Source organism: Lithobates pipiens, unplaced genomic scaffold (assembly GCF_037356315.1).
Source record: "Lithobates pipiens isolate NorthernLeopardFrog02 unplaced genomic scaffold, aLitPip1_a1.2 Scaffold_30, whole genome shotgun sequence".
Taxonomy (NCBI): Eukaryota; Metazoa; Chordata; class Amphibia; order Anura; family Ranidae; genus Lithobates; species Lithobates pipiens.
This window is the reverse complement of record NW_027507791.1, coordinates 13310028-13328780: the sequence shown is the minus strand read 5'-3', so window position 1 is coordinate 13328780 and position 18753 is coordinate 13310028.

Here is an 18753-nt window from a genome sequence, read left to right as displayed (position 1 = left end):
CCACTGCACTTACAAGGAAAAGGGGCACATCATTTCACAATCCACACATTCTGCTTTGGATTTCAAAAATAAAAATACATAAAAACAAAAAGGACCAACAATATGTATGACAGACCAGAAAGTTCTTGGCCATCAAAAACTATAAAACAACTGGCTGCAGGCAGCATCTATCCTAACAGGGTGTGTGGACTTGATGTGATGGGTCTGTTATATTTACATTTTATTTATTATTACTCTCACATCATGGACCGCACATCAAGTTATTATCAGACCTTAAGATTTCATTTTTGTAGAAAAACTTCTTATGTATCCCATCCATCTTGGCTTTGTTAAACATTATTGCAGCTGTAATCAAATTAACAACCTCATCTTAATCTTTTTTTTTTTCTTTCCATTCAATAAATGTAAAATTACAAAATTGTTATCTTAATCTAAACTAATCCCATTTTTACCAATTTCCCCATTAACCTGGATTTCATTTCCAACCAAAGGTTGTCTAAACCAGTTTCAATATATCTATATTTATTAATAAAATTGTTAAACTCATATTAGAAATTAATACTTTAAATAAATCGATAATAATGTAAAATATTTCAAAGTCTTAAGTATATATGTTGAAATCGAATAATCTTGTGAGATGAATTTCCTTAATTAGTTCTGAGTCAGCGTAATTCAAAAATGTGTATTTATTTGTACACATTTCAATAGAAAAGAATATTTACGTAAAAATAGTACAATAATATCTTTCTTTCATATTCAATATATCAAATCATGTCTCATTTAAAATGGCGGAATAACCCTTTGTATGCTGGAAGGCTGTGTGCAAGACATGTGTCTTTCTTCTAGCTGCTGATCTTCCAGAGCACATCTGCCTCGTTGTGTGAGTAGGATACAACAGGAAGTCTCCCCATCTAACTTTTGTTTATATAAAACAGACTTCTAATTTCGCGCCAAAAGAAAGACCCTCCTTCACAAGGGTATGGGCTAAGGAGTGGTTGTTATAATCAATCTAACATATGTTAACACTTAAAACACAGCTCCACAGTCTAAAATGACCGGATGTAAGGGGGAAGGGAGAATATAGAATTTCAGCTCACATAGTTCTACAGACTTCTTAATTACAAACATGATATGGCATAAAATGGGGGAAGGAGGATTTAAGTCTCTATGCAAACTTTCATTTACACTTAAGAAAAACTTATATAAAATATACAATATTCCTCAAAATCCTGACAGGTTTTAAATGTTTACTTCTTCAATTATCGCAAGTCATAACATAGAATTTATTGTCTCAAAGTTTCTTTCATACAATATGGAAAACTTATATTCTGAATAAAGTATAATAAAGCCAATTAAAATTTAGATATTAAGAATATAACAATACTCATATGATAATTTCAATATCACACACTAATATATATGCACAGATAAATGTCCTTAAAGGGGGACATATTACTTAATTTTACTCAATTTCTATTTTTTTTTTAAATGCACTGTTTCCACTATCACAGGATATTCAATTAGTGTAAGACACGGTTAAATGTAACCTTCATTTTACCATGTTTGGAAAACAGATTCAAAAATAATTGTGATCACATTGTTTTCATTAGATTCGTTAACCCGGCACATTTTGTTATAAATGTTTTGTCTAAAAAACTGAAATTGGCATGGTGTCCTTCCAGTTTATCACCAACCTCTCATCCCAGCTACAATCTTTCAGGAGAGCACAAAGGAGGGGGGTCACATCTGCGTACATGACACAAGCGATAGAACTAAAGGTTCCAACATTCACATACATACACAAATATATCTCTAAAATTGCTTACGTTATTCCCATTTGTACACAACACATGCATATCATTCTCTCACTTTATTTTAACGCTTTTAATACTTCCTTGCTTAAACTTCTGCTTTCTTTATTTTGTTCTGATATCCTTTGCATCCAATGTATTGTAATACCATACTTCACATACTGTACCCTCTATGATCATATGATCAGACGGCAGCCATAGTCAGGGCTGGTGCAAGGATTTTTGACACCCTAGGCGAAACCTAATTTTGCCGCCCCCCCGGATCCACCCCTGACTTCACCCCCTTTGTCCTGCCCATGTATACCCCACCTTTTTAATGAAGCACCCATCAAATGCAGCCCACCAGTGCCCATCAAATGCAGCCTCAGCAGCGCCCATCAAATGCAGCCTCAGCAGCACCCATCAAAGCCGCCTCACCAGTGCCCATCAATGCAGCCTCACCAGTGCTCATCAAAGCAGCTTCAACAGTGCCCATCAATGCAGCCTCACCTGTGCACATCAATGCAGCCTCACCTGTGCACATCAATGCAGCCTACTCGTGCCCATCAATGAATGTTTGCTTGCTTCCATTCATTCAGGAGTTAGGACACAGACACAGTCCTCTGCCACCACTGCACTTCTGACATTATGTACGAACGGAGCGGTGGCTGCCTTCTGATGCTGAGACTTAGTTGCTTGTTGCAAAGAGAACAAAGTAGTAACACCAGTGGCCGGGCTCCCCTAGGCAGCAGTGTGCGCCCTAGGCGGCTGCCTAGTTTGCCTAGTGGTAGCACCGGCCCTGATGAGCAGACTGGTTGTACAGAATTTGAAAGATCAACTGACTTCAGTATAACCAGCGTGTCTTTTTTTTTTATTTTGACGATCACTGCTGGCTGCTATAGCTGCCAGCAGTGATCACTGTATTCTGATGGCTCGGAAACCTTCACCTAAGAGCACAAACCGACATACAGCTCTTACGGAAGCTTGGTAAATCAAATGCCGTGCTTCACTAGCATTACACCTGTGTGGCTGCGACCAAGTCTGGGCACAAGCCAGCACAGGCTCCTAGAGACGCAAGATGGTGCCTAGTAACAGGAGAGCTGGGATATGACGCTATTTACATCTTATCCCTGCCACTCCTAAACCTGCTTTATTGCTGCACCAGGCCCACGCTGCCCTGGCCTGCACAGAGAGAGAGAGAGACTTCTCAACATTGCTTCCACAGAGAAAATCCAATATGGAGCAGGCTCTCTCTCTGTGCCTGCAATGTGAAGCGATTTCTCTCTCTGTGCGGGCAATGTGAAGCAATTTCTCTCTCTGTGCGGGCAACGTGAAGCGATTTCTCTCTGTGCGGGCAACGTGAAGCGATTTCTCTCTCTGTGCGGGCAACGTGAAGCGATTTCTCTCTCTGTGTGGACAATGTGGAGCGATTTCTCTCTCTGTGCGGGCAATGTGGAGCTAATTTGGTGGTTAAATGGGCCACTTGACTGGACTTGCCCCCCAGGCCTAAGGCTGCCAGCCCTCCCCTGCCACCAGCACCCATCAATGCAGCCTCACCAGTGCCCATCAATGCCGCCTCACCAGCGCCCATCAATGCTAACTCACCAGTGCCCATCAATGCCGCCTCACCAGTGCCCATCAATAACGGTTCACCAGCGCCCATCAATGCCACCTCACCAGTGCCCATCAATGCCACCTCACCAGTGCCCATCAATATCGCCTCACCAGTGCCCATCAATACCTCTTCACCAGCGCTCAACAATGCCACCTCACCAGTGCCCATCAATGCCACCTCACCAGTGCCCATCAATATCGCCTCACCAGCGCCCATCAATACCTCTTCACCAGCGCTCAACAATTCCGCCTTACCAGCGCCCATCAATGCCACTTCACCAGCGTCCATAAATTACAGACTTGGGGGGACATTTGGCAGATCAGTCAACAGTCAATATAATAGATATATATACACTCACATTTTAAAATTACATTTCATGGTCATCACATTCACATAATGTCATTCACATTAAGGCCCCTTTCACACTGGGGTGGTGCGGGCGTCAGTGGCAAAGTGCCGCTATTTTTAGCGCTGCTTTACTGTTGTTTTAGCGGCGGGCTGCGGCCAATAGCGGGGCAGTTTTAACCCCCGCTAGAGGCCGAAAAAGGGTTAAAACCGCCCGCAAAGCGCTTTGCCGGCGCTATAGCCGCGCTGCCCCATTGATTTCAATGGGTAGGAGTGGTTTAGGAGCGGTGAATACACCGCTCCTTTCACCGCTCCAAAGATGCAGCTAGCAGGACTTTTTTCACTGTTCTGCTAGCGCACCGCTCCAGTGTGAGAACCCTCTGGCTTTCACACTGGAGTAAAAGGGGGCCGTTTTTTTCAGGCGCTACACAGGCGCTATTTTTAGCACGGTAGCGCCTGAAAAACGCCCCAGTGTGAAAGGGGCCTAACTGAGAGAGAAAGCAACAGTTTACTTACCTCATGGTCACACCAGTAACACCTGTTGCTGGCACCAACTCTACTGTATTTGCCAGCCTGTGTACCTGCCTCGTGTGGTGTGGTGCCTCTTCTCTTCCTGTTCCAGGCTGCACGCACCTGACCCCAAGCCCTGAGAGCGGCCGTCAGGCGCAACGCCGACGCTGTCATGCTGTATCCCATGATGATGCATGCTGCATCCATCCTCCATCCATCCTTCGTTCCAGGAGAGCATGGGGGCAGGGCCAGGGGCTCTGTGCTATCAAATGGCATGTGTCATGTCACAGAGGACTGGCAGAGAGCGGAGGGGCGGAGGGGGAGGGGGGGATACGGCTGCTACTGTGCCTGTGTGTCAGACTCATAACCAATGTCACAGACCGTCGGACTGACTGGGGGGGGGGGAGAGGGGAGGGGGGACGGCGGCCGGGTGTCCTAGTCGGTTGCCTAGTCTGCCTAGTGGTAGCGCCGGCCCTGGCCATAGTGCACATCCCATCTTCCCTCTCTGACAACATATAAAGCATTCTGTTTTAACTCTCAATACTGTTTCTTGACTTTACTAGTTGTAATGCCTGACCCCAAATTCATCCCACAACTTAACATCAAAAAGTCCCTTTCTGTCTAGTATTATTGTAGATAGCTGTTTCTTTATCTGTATACTCTGCATGATTCTTTGTCCCTGTGGACTTTGGTGGTAACCCAGTTACCCTTTGTGGATCCCTGTCCACTTTAACCATTAATCTAGGGACTCAGTATAGGCGGAACCACGCCTTCAGTTCATATATAGCGCTCCTCTTGCGCTGGGCATTTTTGAGGATCTCTTACTCTTAATTCCCTTACTTAATTTAATGCCCATAATGACTGGCCAGTCTTCTCTACGTGTGCCTATACCCTCTTGCCTCTAAACTACTTTATCTAGCAGATGTACTACATATACCTGTGAACAGCACTATTCTTCCCTTTCTCTATAACACTCCGATGGACAGTAGACAGTGACAACATAACATATAACCACTAATCAATACAGTTCGATTAAGGGGAGTAAAATAGGTACCCTTTGTCCCGAAAATGCCTTACCGATCAAGGAAGTCTGATAACTCAAATATAAGCAAAAGGCTTACCTCAGCCGGCTGATTATCAGAAATTCCTGGATCGTCTCAAGCTCCTCATTTCGGATACTCAGGGTCACCTGGGAACCCATCCTGGCTGGCTCGCCACCTGAAATGGATATTTTATAGATAGGCAACTCCTATCCTCATATTGATTAGTGGTTCCAAATTAATAATAACTACTGCAGTAGGGAACAGACACAAAAGATATGCTCAGCATCTTTCCAAATAACCGTTCTTTATTATGACGCATATGAAGGTTTTTATACACATGATTACATAGGTATAAGATTAATATTACAATTGTATGTTTATGGTAACAAGAGGCGTTACATAGGCAGGCTAATTCTAATCAGGATTCTAAAGAATGCAAACCATGTACTTAAAACATAATTAGTGGGGCGTGGCTTGGACATGGAGGGATAGAGACGTGCACTGCTTGAACTCCCGGCCGTCTCCCACCTTATCTGAGGATATTTGCTGGATAACCACACTATGCCCTCCTCGAGAAAGCGTGCCACGCAGAGGAAGAGGACATATGCCAAACCGTCTCTTCAAACACCGCAACCGGGTGACATTGAGAGACTTTTCCACCTTTCACAACTCCGCTCTCCGGGACCTGCAATGGCGGCACCACGTGACAACGGAGACAGTGACCTCGGCCTGGAGGCCTCCATGACGGATCCCTACCTGGGCACCCCCTTGGATCTTCACCGTGAGGTCACTGACACCCCGAGAGCAGCCGTGCAGACGCTCCAGATGGATGCAGAACTCCGTTCGTTGCTGCACTCTCTCCCTACAAAATCGGACACCCTTATCGGCGCGGTGGAAGTTGCCCACCGCAAGGAGATAGCCCTCGTGCGAGAGGAAGTAAAGGACCTCGCCACCAGAGTGACGGGCGGCGAAACGTCCTTGACGGCTCTGGAACGACGGGTGGCGGCGATAGAGGAGGCTCGGGAGGCCCAGGCGGAGGCGCTAATGGTGCAGCAGCTGAGGTTGGAAGAAATGGAGGACCGCAGTCGCAGAAACAATCTGCGGCTGCGGGGACTCCCGGAGGCGACGGGCCCGGAAGACCTAGCGGACACGGTTGCGGCGATATTCCGCAACATACCGGGTGTAGACCTGCCAACTCGCCTGGAATTCGATAGGGTACATAGAGCCCTAGGCCCACGATCAGCGGATCCTACCAGACCTCGCGATGTAGTCTGCCGACTACACCATTATCTACATAAGGAAGAGGTCCTGCGGAAATCCTGGAAAGCCCCTGCCATAGAGTTTGATGGGGTGGAACTGAAGATCCTCCCGGATATCTCCCGTGCTACCTTGCAGAGGCGAGCCCTGTTAAAACCTCTGCTGGAACTGGCCCGCTGCAGAGGAGCAACGTACAGATGGGGCTACCCCTTGTCTGTTACGTTCCGGAAGGATCAGCGATCTTTCACTCTCCGCCATCCAGACTCTCTACCGGACCTGTTTGTTTTCCTGGCGGCGAAGCCTATTACGCTTCCGAATTGGCTGGCACCTCTGCCCCGTGCTCAGGGAACGGAAACGGGACCTGGCCGCCGCGGAGATCCGCCTCCCAGACAGCAGAGAAATCGTTGCAGACCCAGAGCGTCCTCACCGGAGATCTCCAGGGAACTGTGAGGTAACTTTTGCTTATGGGCTTTCTCCCCCCCTGCTGCGGCTGATACTGTCGGCGTCCTGGGCTGACCGTTTCCCTCTGTCTGTCCGGTGGCTGACCACGTCCGGACGGCTCCCCCCTGATGAACAGTTGCGGCCGTAGCGCTTTTCTGTGAGCTGGCTCCCCCCCGCCGGATTGGGTCACTCTCTGCAGCACCAGTCCACCGCTTCTGCCCGGTCTGCCGTGTCGCTGCCCTTACATTGCTAGGACTGCTTTCGCCCACCGCCAATCCTGAGGTACCGGTGGGGATGTCAACGCCGCATGGATCTTACTGACTTCAGCCCTGGGTCCCTGGTTTTCTCGGTTGCCCCGGACTTCCCTGTCAACTCGGCTCCAGAGTGCCCCCCCCCCACTCCCCACAGCATTCCATTATACCTGGGCTGTTATTGCTCACCCCCTCCTTTTTTTTTTGGACTGGGGGCCCCCCTGTAACCATTTTCCCTGCTGAGGACCCGACCGTGAGGTCTCACTGTGCTCGGCCGCTGGGGTTGGTGCCCGGTTGCTCTACCCCCTGCTGCCTACTTACACCTGCTCAATAATGTCTACAATGGGGATGCCTAACCGCCTAGCTAGGAGCCCTAGCTGAGGGGCCCAGATGGACGAGTACTGCACATGGCCGCTAGGAGACCATCTAGAACTGCCGTTACGAGGAGGATCTGGATTTGAGTGGGTGGGGGTTACGGACCTTCTAGGGGGTGGGTACGGAGCTGGCGGATCCCTCTCTGGACCTGACGTGGGGGTCATCTCGACTGAGGTGCCTGGTGGGACAGGGTGAACCCTTATCTGATGTTTGTGAGGCCGGGGCTGGGTGGGGGGTTGTTTGATGTTTACGGGGGCGGGGGGGGTTGGGAATGTGTTCATCTGTTGAAACCATGCAGACGGTACGCGGCTTCGATACCTATATGCAGATTTGTACGGATTGGACCATGTATCATCTAGGTTCGTTGCACTTTAATGGCCCCCTTCTTTCTTTAAGATGTTTGCGGGGGCGGGGGGGGGGGGGGGGGTTGGGATTGTGTCCATCTGTTGAAATCCTGCAGACGGTACGCGGCTTCGATACCTATCTGCAGATTTGTACGGACTGGACCGTGTATCGTCTAGGTTCGCTGCACCTTAATGGCCTTCATATTTCTGTATTTTTTATTTTTTTTCTCTTTGGTTGCTGTATGTGGTTTGTTTGCTATTTTGTACTTATTTGCTTATTCCTCTAAATGTTTAAGTTTTACCTGGAGATGTGCACCTTACAACAGTGGCACTATGAGGTGGGAGACGGGTATAGGGAGCTGGTTACCCCATTCCCTGTCCAGTTCGCTCCCCCCAATAGGCTAGCATGTTCTGCTAGAGGGTACGTTTTGCCCTCGAAGCACTATATGCACATAACTATATTGCTTTTCGCTGGAGACGTAGGGCAGTAGGCCCGGTCTCCGACAACCGTTCTACTTTTTTCCATTCTCTCTTTGTTTCTTTTTCTACGTTCTCTGCTCTATACCCCCTTTTTTCTTTTTTTTTCCCTGTCCTCCCCCCTCCCCCACCTTCCCTCTGTCTTTCCTTCACCCACCTTTCCTCCCCTTCCTGCCAACCCCCCCTCCCCCTTTTGCCGGGACCTACGTCCCCCCCCTTTTCCCTCGCTTGGCCATGGCCTCACCTCATCTCCACCTTTTATCGCTTAACGCGAAGGGCCTTAATACACCGGAAAAATGGCGCATCCTACTAGCGGACCTAAAAAGGTTGCGCTACCATACCTACGCAATAGACACTACCCGTTCACATATCACTCTGTCAATCCGATGGCTAAGTCAAAGGGGGTCTCCATACTTCTCTCCCACAAACTTCCGTGGAGATGTCAGGACTCCCTGATAGACGCGTCTGGCCGTTATGTTTTCCTGAAGGGATTCATTGGCACAGTCCAAGTGACCCTGGCAACTATATATGCACCTAATGAACTCCAAGCCACTTTTGTGGAGGGAATTATGGAGAAACTGCAGGACTTCAAAGCAGGACAGCTACTACTGGGCGGAGACTTTAATGTCCCACTAATACCATCTGTGGACACGTCGCCTGGTCGTACCTCCATGCCGGTGAGTCAGCTTAAACGGGTGGCGAAAGCGCTACACAACTCCCAACTGATTGATGTCTGGAGGCTTCAGCACTCCGGAGAACGGGACTATACATTTTACTCCCCTGTGCATAAGGTTTACACACGCATTGACTATTTCATGATCCCTCACTCCCACCTACATGCAGTGGAGCATTCCTCTATCGGAAACAGGACTTGGTCGGACCACGCACCGATATTTCTGACTTATAAACTGTCTGACGTCCCTCCCCTGGCGACCAGATTCTGGCGCCTCAATGAAAGCTTACTACAGACCCCAGAAGTGCTGGAAGACGTGACCACGACATTGCGTTATTATTTCCGGGAAAATGATCTCCCAGACTGTGACCCGGGCATTCTCTGGGAAGCTCACAAGGCAGTGGCCAGAGGCGTCCTAATTAAACACGGGGCACGGATTAAGCGGGAACGCACAAAACTTCTTGACCAATTATTGGAGAAGCTACACGTTACGGAGGCCAGACACAAACACGCTCCTACACAGTCCTCCGATACTGATCTACAAATTACACGGAAACAAATCATCTTATAGTCATTATAGAGCCAAAGCGGCCATGCAGTCCTGTCGTAAGATGACCTACGAAGCGGGCGACAAATGCGGGAAACTGCTGGCGCGGCTAATAAGAGAACGTAAACTTTTGACGTATATCCCCCACGTTGTTACGCCTGGAGGACAGAAGGTTACTATGCCTCAGTGTATTACCCAGGAATTTCGTAATTTCTATTCCGATCTCTATAACCTCCGGACCGACCCCCCAACACAGACAGCCTTGACCGCTTATATTGCGTCGTCCCAAATGCCCTCCATTTCACCAGAAGCCAAAGAGGAACTAGAATCCCCAATTACTTTGATGGAGATCCATAGAGCCATAGGGTCCATGAAGCTGGGGAAAGCCCCAGGGCCAGACGGCTATACCCTGCAATACTATAAAAAGTTATTAGATCTACTAGGTCCACCCATGCTAAAGTTATTTAATGCAATAGGCTCAGGCGGGCGGTTTACTAGAGACTCCCTGAATGCCCATATCTCGGTGATACCTAAAGAGGGAAAAGACCCTACGTCCTGTGGTAGTTACAGGCCGATATCTCTCCTGAACATAGATTTGAAAATTTATACTAAGATCCTAGCCACGAGAATAGCTGCCCACCTCCAACCATTAATACACCTAGATCAGGTTGGTTTCATCCCCTCTAGAGAAGCCCGCGATAGTACCACGAAAGTTTTAAATCTGCTCCATGTGGTGAGAACCACAGGAACCCCATGTGTCCTGTTGAACACGGACGCCGAGAAGGCCTTTGACCGTGTGAATTGGTCGTTTATGTTCGCGGTACTCCGACATGTGGGGATGGGGGAACAAATGCTCAATAGGATAGCTGGAGTCTATTCTAACCCCACGGCCCAAGTTAAAATTAATGGGACTCTCTCGACCCCCTTTCCGATAACAAATGGGACACGGCAGGGCTGCCCCTTATCCCCTCTTTTGTTTGCATTATCCCTGGAACCCTTTTTAGCCACGATCAGACTAAACCCCGATATACAAGGGGTACGGGTCGGACAGTCGCAGCATAAGATTTCGGCTTATGCTGATGACATGCTTTTTACGCTGACCAATCCAGGGATATCATTGCCAAATTTGCTTCAGGAATTTGAGAGATATGGGAGGTTATCCAACATGAAGATAAACTTCACCAAATCAGAAGCTATGGGACTTTTGATATCGCCACGATTACTGCCTGCTCTGCAATCTAATTTCCAATTTAAATGGACATCCACCACCCTGACCTATCTCGGGACTAACATCCCATCTGACCTATCGGACCTGTACGAACAAAATTTTCCCCCTCTGCTCGCGAGGGTGAGGCTGCTCTTGGACTCATGGCACAAAGGGATTCACTCATGGTTCGGTAGATGTAATTTGCTGAAAATGTGCATCTTACCCAAATTTCTATACCTTTTTCAGGCTCTGCCGATCAAAATTTCACCCGCATATTTTAAACAGGTACAGGCGTTATTTACCCATTTTGTCTGGGCACAAAGGCAGCCTCGGATACCACAATCCCAACTCTCTCTACTGAAACCTTATGGGGGAGTTGGCGCTCCCAGATGTCAAGCAGTATTACTCTGCTGTACACCTGGGTAGGATGTTAGATTGGGGCCGCAACCTCGATGCTAAATTATGGGCACAAATTGAGCAACAACAATGCTCTATTCCATTGAAGACGGCTCTCTGGTGCAGAGATGCACTACCGCGAGCGGTGAAATCCCACCCCATCATAGGTAACACGATCTCCCAAGGCGCGAAGGCGGCACTGCACCATTCCCTGACGACCACAGCGTCACCGTTGACACCGATCCTAGGTAACCCCAGATTTACACCAGGTTTGTCGAATATACAATTTCAGTCGCTACGGAACTCCAATCTCTCTACGGCCTCTCAGTTCGTAATACGGGGTAACTGGACTTCCATCCCGGATCTTATGGACCCTTCTGGTCCGTATCGTCTGGATTTCTGGAATGCCACACGCTTACACCACTTTCTTCACTCTCTCCTGAACCCCTTAGACTATGCCAGACCAATTACTACATTCGAGGAATACTGCTCTGACACTGAACCGATTTCCCGAACCCTTTCTAAAATGTACGTCTTACTCAATACGCCTACACAACCACCACGCATCACAGGTCTCACAAAATGGGAAGTGGATCTAGGCCGCACCTTTACACAAACACAAATTAATAACATACTGCGGTTCGCTCTGAGGTCCTCGCTATGCACCAAAATACAAGAGACGAACTATAAAATTCTTGTCAGGTGGTACTTGACGCCTAGTCGCCTGCACCTTATCTACCCTGACGCGTCTGAGTGCTGCTGGCACTGTCACGAGGAAAGGGGCACAATTCTTCACATTTTCTGGTCCTGCCCCAGGCTTTTGGAGTTTTGGGCAGCGGTCCGGACCATCTCTCAAAAATTTACCGAGTGGCAAATCCCAAATGACCCAGCCTTCTTTTTACTGCATGTTTCAGACATACCCCCTAGGAAATACACACGATCGATACTACGTCACCTAACGAATGCGGCCAAGTCCTGCATCCCCTTGCTCTGGAAACAACAGACACCGCCTTCCGCGGCAATGTGTGTGCGGAAGGTGGAAGATATAAACAAAATGGAGGACCTGGTGCTTACGGCCCAAGATCGGCAGGAAACATATCGAAAGACTTGGTCTCTCTGGAATGCGTTTGTGTACTCAGACGAGGGCAAAGCCCTGTTTGGCAACTAATTGACTTACTACCTGTATCTGGCAGACCGCGTTGGGAACGCCGATCCCACCCCTCCCTTCCCCCCCCCCCCTCCTTCCCTTGTCTCTCCCTTTCTCCCCCCCACCTCTCTCCCCCATCTCTCCCTCTTTTCTGTTACTCTCTTACTTTTATCTCAGTCTTCACTCTTTCTCTTGGCCGCGGCCCCAAACCTGCTCACGGTGACCTTATGCCGAGGCGCTAGACTAGGCTTCAGCATGACTGATTCATATGAAGTGGCAAGGGCATCTTTCCCGGCTCTGGCCAAGTGGGTGTTACCTACGAGGCCGGAAGATAGGGCATGCTATGTTGATGAATCATATGTTGCCATACCAGTACATGTACAGCATGTTTGTGAGGCTGCGACCTCTTTTGTTTCAATTATTACTGTTTGTTTTGGGGCTTTCCCCATATGTGTGTTCTTGATAATCATAATACTAATAAAATGATATTTGCAAAAAAAAAAAAAAACATAATTAGTGCTGTGTGCAAAGTGAGGGCATTGTGCAGTACATATAAAATAGAATACAATTATATACAGAACCTACAAATTTCCATTACACGATCGATAGAGCGAGAACAATAATTCTAGACCTCTGTAATTCAAAACATGCAACCTGTAGAATTTTTTAAACGTCGCCTATGTACATTTTTAAGGGTAAAAGTTTGTTGCCATTCCACGAGCGGGTGCAATTTTGAAGCGTGACATGTTGGGTATCAATTTACTTGGCGTAACATTATCTTTCACGGTCTAAAAAAAAAATTGGGATAACTTTACTATTTTTTCCAAAAAAGTGTGCATGTATGACCACTGCACAAATACGGTGTGACAGAAAGTACAACCGCCATTTTCTAGGGTGTTGGAAAAAAATGTATAATGTTTTGGGGTTCTAAGTAATTTTCTAGCAAAAAAAAATGTTTTTAACCTGTAAACAACAAATCTAAAACAGAGGCTCGGCCCTTAAGTGATTAATCAGTAGCCTGACAGTCATACAGGGAAGTGTAGTAGATGGTGGTGAATGTTCCACGGGGAAATGTTAGGTGTGGCCCCAATGTCAGCACAAACTAGTTTGTGTAACAAAGATAAAGTGAAACTGATTTGTACAGAAATAGGTGCAAAGAGCAATAGAAGGACTGGGAGACGGTCTGCAGGACCCTCTGGCTAAGGTGGGGGCTTCCCCTTATCATTCCTTGCAGGATATTTCTCTTTTCCCTGCAGAGCATCTCTCTTCTTCATACAAAGTATATCTAATTTTTATGCAGGGTATCTCTCCTTTCCATGCAGTGTATCTCTTCTTCCACACAGAGTATCTCTTTTCCATGCAGAATATCTCTTTTCTCCATGCAGAGTATCTTTTTTCTTTGTGCAGATTATCTCCCTTTTCTCCTCTCTCTTTTTCCGTCTCCATGCAGAGTATTTCTCTTCTCCACACAAAGTATCTCTCCTCTCCATACACAGTATCTCTCTTTTACATGCAGAGTATCTCTTTTTTCAGTGCAGAGTATGTCTCCTCTGAATGCAGAGTATCGCTTTTCACCATGCAGAGTATCTCTTTTCTTCATGCAGATTTTTTCTATTACAAGGGAAGTTGCTAGGAAAGAATGCTTTCCTCTCCATGCAGAGATTTTCTCTTCTCCACACAAAGTATCTTTCCTCTCCATACAGAAGGTTTCTCTTTTCCATGCAGAGTATCTCTTTTCTCCATGCAGAGTATCTCTCTTTTCCATGCAGAGTATCACTTCTTCCCATGCAGAGTGTCTCTCTTTTCCATACAGTGTAGCTCTGTTTTCCGTGCAGAATATCTCTGCTTTCCATGCAGGATATTTCTTTTCTCCACACAAAGTATCTCTCCTATCCATACAGAGTATTTCTCCTTTCTGTGCAGAGTATCTCTCTTTTCCAAGCAGGGTATCTCTTTTCTTCGTGCAAATTTTCTATCCTTTCCACAAAGAGTATGTCTCCTCTCTGTGCACAATATCCCTCATGTCTCTTTTATTGTTCTCAACTAAGGCATTTCTCTCGCTGTCTGAAGACTATCACTTTCCCTCTGCAGAATATCTCTCCCTTTCTCACTCTGTTACACATGAAAAGGATTTTTCCTCTCTCCTGATGGAGGATTCTGTATGTGTTGTTATTTCCTGAGCGCCATTCTTCCACAATAAGCACAGCGGTAGTCTTTGGTGTGTTTCGGACTACAGCTGCCCATAGATGGATCGGAATTCGGCTAATCCCTGCTGAACCGGCCGACTACCAATCCATCTCTGTCTGCTCCCACTCGAACAATCAACTTCTGTGGAGTGGGAACAACACGCTTAGTCATATGCCAAAAGAAAGTACAGTACAGGTAGTTTACACACAAGAAAGAATAAAATAAATTTTGTGATGCTTGAGGAATATAGTTTGCGTTAGTAAGTTAACATTATAAAATTATACTCTATGAATATTTTATTTTATTTAAGTTACTTATATAGTGCCATCAGTTTACACAGCGCTTTACATATACATTGTACATTCACATCAGTCCCTACCCTCAAGGAGCTTACAATCTAAGGTCCCTAACACACATTCATACATACTAGGGACAATTTAGACAGGATCCAATTAACCTACCTGCATGTCTTTGGAGTGTGGGAGGAAACTGGAGTACCTGGAGGAAACCCACGCAGGCACAGGGAGAACATGCAAACTCCAGGCAGGTAGTGTCGTGGTTGGGATTTGAACCAGTGACCCTTCTTACTGCTAGGTGAAAGTGCTACTCACTACACCACTGTGCCACCCACAATTTATAATTTTATAATGATCATCAGACATAAATTACTAGTAATATCATTCAGGGTTGAAAAAGAGATTGGGTCACATTTTTTATTATAAAATGTATTAGTGTTCTGTAATGTGTGGAATATTTTTTCCATAAGATTGATATTGTTAATTCTGGTTTTCAAATATGTTAGTGGAACTGATGAGGATTTCCAGTGAAATGTTATCAACCAGTGTATTGCTACACAAATTATGTGGACAGTTAGGCCACTTTCACACTGAGGCGCTTCTAAACTGCCGGTAAAAACACTGATCGCTTTTGAAGAGCTTTTCAGGCGCTTTTGAAGAACTTTTTATGCACTTTTGAAGAGCTTTCCATTCATTTCAATGGAGGGGAGAGTTTTGCAACACCCTGCCGGTACACTGCTCCAGTGTGAAAGCATTCATTGATTTTAATGGAAATAAGTTTTCGTGAGCCTTTTAGGTGCCGTTTTGAGCGTGAAAGCGCTTGAAAAGCGCCTCATTGTGAAAGTGGTCTTATTATGGATAGTGAGGTTTACACTTCTATCTGAGATTTTGGTTGCAAATTTTTCTAATTGCTTCCAAATATATGTAACCTTCTCACAATTCCAAAAAATGTCTGAGAATGAACCTGCGGAACTACAACCTCTGCAGAATATCTGAGGAGTTGTGGGGAAAACGGCATGAATTTTAATTGGAGTGTAATACCATCTTGTGAATAATTTAAGATTATTGATGCAATTATCCCAGTTTTCAGTTGTAAATGTGAATTCACATTCTTGTTCCCATTTATGCATACAGGGGAGTTTGTTTTGTCCTATGTTATTAACTAGATTAGAGTATATTTCAGATATCAGTCCAGATGGGAGCTGGACGAGGTGAAGATGGAGTAGGTGGGAGGTTGCTGGGATCAAGAAGGTCTAATTTGGTCAGGACATCTTGACCTTCAGAGGTAGTGGTGACAATGTAGGTTATGCCATTATGAGAAATAGTTTGAATGGGAAATCCCATCTGTACCGAATTCTTGCTGTGGAGAGCACAGAAGTGATTTCTTTCATTCTCCCGTGTCTGTCCAGTGTTGCTTGGGAGATGTCTGGATAGATCTGCAGCTGTATTCCATCTTAAGTGATGTTTCTGATGCCACGTGCAGTATGCATTATTTCTTCTTTGACTAATAAGTCTTTCATACATAATATAATGTCTCTGGGAAGGTTATCTAGGATGAATAGGAGGGAGTTTGGCCCTTAGTGCTCAATGAATACGATCACATTCACTTCTGGCTGCCCCCATGTCTCCTCTTCCCTGAATTGGGCATGCAAAAGTACTTATGGATTGGGGTGTTCGGTTTCTGGGCTGTTTACAGTGGTTTATGTGCCCTTTTTAGTGGCTGAGAGCCCTGTGAAGAGAAGAGCTCTTGTTAGAAGTGGCGGCTCCGTCCCATGCCACACGTGCCCTGGAGCCGCGGTTTCTTCAGGTCTCCGTGACCCTGCAGGCAGAGCAGAACCTCACTCCTTGACACCCCCAGGCTGAAGAGTGGATGTTTTTTTGTTACAAAAAAAAAAATATATATATATATACACACACACACACACACACACACACACACACACACACACACACACACACACCTCCCACCTTTTTGAGATGGGAATGAGGGACATCTAATAGCAAAAGTGTTTTTTTTTACCACTACTATTCATATTCTATTGGCTTTTGAAATTTACAAACGCAGCCATTTAGAAATCAGATGAAAGGTTTAGCACTGGGAAAAAAACTTTTTGAAAGATAAAAAGTGCATTTTGTATACAACTATATAGATCAGACAAAAATGAGGGACAAATGAGGAGGACAGGGGGACTTTGTTCCAAGTCAGGGACAGTTGGGAGATATGTATATATTGTGGCAGTGATGTGCCTTGCCTGGTGTAAAGAGAGTTTATGACCCAGAATTCTCAGTCAGATTGAGGGGCTCCAGGGGGGTTGTGTCATTCAGAGGTAACTGGCTTTCCAGTTTCCCCATTGGTTGGTAAAACCCGGTTTTGGACCTGGAGCCCTGGGGATTTCATACAGACATGGGAGGGATGAAACCTCCAATCCTGCATCCGTGCTTTGTGAATAACTGGCACACTGATTGGGCAGGTGTGCGCTTGGCATTTAGAGGAGACCTGACTATGGTTCAGGGCTCCACCCTGGCAGACAAAGGAGGTCTCCACTCATTAGTCAGAAGGGTGCCACCAAGGAGAGAGGTGGGAGCCAGAGCATCAAGGGTCTGCAACTTTTGAGTACAGTGTTTGTGAGAAAAAATTGTCTGGAGGACACAGACAGACAAGGGCCTAAAGAGTAAGGCCAGAGGAATAGTGCTGAATGTGTAAGCCAGTCGTATGTGGTTTGTTTTTTTTGATGGAAGAGCAATGCTGAAAACGATAGCTCCCAGCTGTCCCTGATTCAGAACAATGCCCCTCTGTCCCTCTTTCCTCCTCACCTGGCCCTCATTTAGGTCTGATCTAAATAGTTGGATATAAAATGCACTTTTTCTCTTTCAAAAAGTGTTCCCCAGTGCTAAACCTTCCATCCAGTTTCTAATTGCTGTATTTGTAAGTTTCAAAAACCAGTATAAGGGAATTGTAGTGGTAAAAAAAAGCACTTGTGGGTTTAACTAATAATTGTTTTATAATTCTCCTTTAAGGGGGTGTGGCAGAAGGGGTGTCCAATGCCTACATACTTTTGCTGATAGGTGTCCCTCGTTCCCATCTCATAAAGTTAGGAGGTATGTGAAAAACCCTGCGAGCGAAACATGATGATTTTGATTTCTGCAATGTGTTGAACTTTGTGTTGTACCTGCTCTTCATATCCAGCACTCTAAACCACTTTGCCTCTGACAGGCTCTGCAGGGCATCTTCGATTGTTGGGGTAGTATATTGGACGGGAATGTTCCAACGGTTCACCGTCTGATAGTTGATGAACAAACTCAGGGACCCATTCTTTTTCCACACCACCACTATTGGGGAAGCGTATGGCCGCCAGAACTCTTGGATTATACCTACCCTCTTTAATTCTGCCAACTGTTCACACAGGTCCTCCAAGTCCCCTAAAGCACTGGTCATCAACCCTTTCCTCAGGGCCCACTAACAGGCCAGGTTTTATGTATAACCTTGGGGGAGATGCAGACTAGAATACTGCAATCACTGAGCTGCAAATTATATCACCTGTGATGTATTTCAGCTACCTTGCAAACCTGGCCTGTTTGTGGGCCCTGAGGACAGGGTTGATGACCACTACCCTAAAGGGATTCACCGGACTCTTTCTCTGAATCATTTATCCTCTTGAAGACGGATCCAGTGTTGGGTGCTTTTTGCAGACCCCACATCAAGCTCACTCTTAGAGAATGCAGATTTCCATCTCAGGAGCTGAGTCTTGGCCCTTGCCTTCCAAGACTCAGCTCCTGAGATGAAAAGACAAGAGGAGTATTCTTCAGGTAGAACTCCTTGACAGGGATTCCATTCTTTGCCCCCCCCCCCCC